Below are 3,741 nucleotides of genomic sequence, written 5' to 3' on the forward strand. Positions count from 1 at the left end.
TTTCTACAATTCAACGCAATTTTGAAAAACATTTGGCTTTGGTAGTGGATGTAGTTAGACGGATATCCATAAGTGCTCCATGATTCTCTCCAAATCTCGTCTCACAAGGGAATACATGGGTATAGGTGCTGGATTAGGATTAGGATCACAATCATGATCAAGATCTGGATCTGGATATGGTTTGGGAGTTCTTGAGAAACAAACCCAATTGAAGTTTTGGGAAAATAATTTCTATTTGTAGTTACTATAGCAATTCATGTTCAAAATATTATTGATATTCACATGAACAAACTTCAAGCTTCAAAAGGAAATGTTTTTGGAACACAACAACCACATAAGCAAATTAATCAAAGTGATTTAGGAAAAGGAAAAAGGAAGATGCAGTCGAAGAAAAAGTTAAAACAATGTAAAAGAGATCATGTTGAGAGGATGAGACAAACTGATAGTATTCTTCGACAAAGACAAAGTGAAGGTGAGGATGATTAGAAAGAGGGAGATGTGAAAAAGTTTTGGAACTTTGAGACAATTGAAACTGTATCTTTTTGTGATGTTCAAGATTTCAATAGTACAACAAGAGCCCAAAGTTAGTTACTCTATCGATAATATAGTAGAGAATCAACTTGATTTTCCAATGTGTTATTTGATGTTTAAAGTTCATAATCTAACCCTCTTCACAACTTTTTTGAAATGCCTATTCACAAGCATATGAAGATTGGATTTCATTTGAATCTTGCTCAATAAGAAGAGAAAGTTTGGTCTTCAAAGAAAATAATCAAACTTCTCAATACATCGAAGGATGTTTTGTTAACTTTCAATTCATGGTGGTTAAAGGATATCAAAAGGATTATGAGTTCATGTAACATCCGTAAAAATACATAAAAATTTAAACATTTTCAACCAACCAAAAATCATAATTGTTTACATTGTAGGTTTCCAAGATAGTTTAAACATCATAGTTTTTCCCAAAATCACAAAACAAAACATGAGGAGGTGCACGATAAAGCCTTTTCCCTCCCACAATCATCTGAGGTACCTGAAAGATAACCCAAAACTGATACATAACCCAAAACTGTAAGCCCAAACCTTAGTGAGTTCTCCCAAAGTACCAACACAACAAATAATACATATACATTAACAACATCCTATGGGTCCAATCAATCATCAGGTTGGAATGCCCTAGGCCCTTCATCCATCAGGTTGGAATGCCAACATACTATGGGTCCAATCAACCATCGGGTTGGAATACCCCAGGCCCCTTAACCATCGGGTTGGAATGCCAAGATACTATAGATCCAATCATCCTCGGGATGGAATCCCCTCGGCCCTCAATCATCGGGATGGAATTCCCCGGCCTGTTGACTTAAGCACAAAGCAGTGAAGCCTCAACCATCGACCTAACATGTGCACATAATACATGTAAGCATACTATTAACCATCCAACAAAGAATAAATAGATCTTACAGATCACTAAGAATAGACTTATCCTATCTACCAGGATACTAATCTAACAGATCACAATAATACAAAACATGCATAATAGGATATCAATAAAAGGGCCGACATTAGTGCCTTCTACCAGCAAGTAGAGTGAGGAAGACACACCTCACGCTGTTGAATCAAACTGAAAATCTTTGGCTACTAGCTCATTAAAGTCCCCGCACTAACACAACAAAATAAACATCCAAATTATAATTGGACTACTATCCTTTACTAACAGACCACTCTTAGGGTAAATGGTCACCTTTACCCTTTCCATAGACGGGCTAAGGTCTACGTCCAAATCTCGATCCAAAAAGGCCCAACAATAAATAATCACACAAAGCCCATAATTGGCCAAATTTTCCAAATTAGGCCCAAATCCTATTTGGGCCTTACTCCAAGGTTCACCACTTCACTTGGCCCAAGCATCCAAGCCCAAAAGGTGTCCGAAAGTTTGCAACCGAAACTCCAAACCCAACAGGTTGAGTACGCGGGGCATACCCAACTATACGCTCAGCGTACTCTGTAATGACTGAAAATATGTCGCTGACCACCTACGCCTAGCATACGCCTTGGTACACCAAGCGTACACGATGGCCATGCACAACTTGATTAAGATCTTATTCTATTTAGTCCAACGTCCAACTTTCAAATCTATGTCCAAAAAGGTGTTCCAAACCATAAAATTTCCAACTTTATGGTCATGCATGTCTTAATAATGCCCAACATCAAGATTCTAGCTTATCCTAACCACTAAAGACCTCATGCATGCACCAAAAGAGCCAAGATAGCATTTTTATGACTTATTGCACCTGCTTTCTTCAGAAAGGACAGATCATTTAGTCTTAGAGTAGCATATACTCATTAAAACCAAGAACAAGGATTAAAAACACATAGATTTTCCCCATGGCAAGATCTAAAAGAAAACAAGGCAAGATTGAAGCTTTATACCTTCTGGAGCTTCTCAAGAAGGTAAGAATCCCAGATCCACAAGTTGCTACTTCACTAAGGCTTCTCCAAGATTCTTCTTCTTCGTCTAATGCACCAAGAACACACCAAAAAACACACACTTAAGCACAAAAGGCACACTCAAAGATTAGAGTTTGCAAAAACGTCCCAATGGAGTGGAGCACGAAAGGAGGAAAGGAATTGAGTCAATATGATGCTTAAATACTCTCCAAACCCTAAAATTTAGGGTTTCCTTCTAACGTGAGTACGCCCAGCATGCATGAGTGTACGTCCAGCGTACTAGGGTGCTCCCTAGTATGCTTATCGTACACACATGTACGCTTAGCGTACTTCTCCATCTCATTTTACCAAAATGCCAATAAGGCTACAAGTCATAATTCTTGGACTTTAGGAATCAAAATGACTTATAATATAAACCAAGGCATGAATTTGGAAATACCTGAAAACCGGGGTGTTACAGTTCATTATTGCAATTTTTCCATTGATGAATCCACATGATTTTGGAATATAAGTTAAAATCATGTCAAACCTTAATACAAATCGATTCCAAGTCCTACAGCATATAACAATACTTTCTCACATATCAAAGAGTTTCTTATATTCTATTATTCCCATATCGCTTTTGTCTTACATAGATGCTTGCTAAGGAATTCAAGAAGACAGTTCCTAAGCCAAGTACTTGAAGAATTTGATGATGGTGAAGCACTACATAAACCTAAATGAATTGTTTCTTTGGAAAATCACAAAACAAAGTGCAGAAGACACACATGTTCTATAATGATTTTAAGGAGAGATTTTCTAGATTTTAAATCAATAATGTTTAGATTACAATGGAGAATTGCACGAAGAACCAAGGGATGAATTTGGAAATACCTAAAAATGTAGAGTCCCAAATCCAGGAACCAAACCAGTGGTCAAACAAAATCAGTCAATCAAAAAGTGAACAAAACAAGAACAAGAAGAAGAAGAATGTAAGGTCCTGAGAAAGGATCTTACCAGTGATCAACAACAAACACAATTGAATAAAAGAGAATAAGAGTAGAAAAGAAAGTAAATCAAGCTTGCACACGTTCTATTACTGAAAACGTCTGATACAACTCGATATACGACCGTGAACTACTAGGTATCAACAACTAAAACACGACTGACTAACCCTCTATATATAGGGAACCACGACCGGAAACATTTTACGACCGTAAGGTGTTTACGGTCGTAAACTCATTACAGACTCGTAAACAAATAGTAAACCTACCAAAATACTCTATCAACCCAAGAGCACTATTACAATGCAAA

The sequence above is a fragment of the Lactuca serriola genome, chromosome 4 (genome assembly GCF_051521515.1).
Source record: "Lactuca serriola cultivar US96UC23 chromosome 4, Lser_US96UC23_V15, whole genome shotgun sequence".
NCBI lineage: Eukaryota > Viridiplantae > Streptophyta > Magnoliopsida > Asterales > Asteraceae > Lactuca > Lactuca serriola.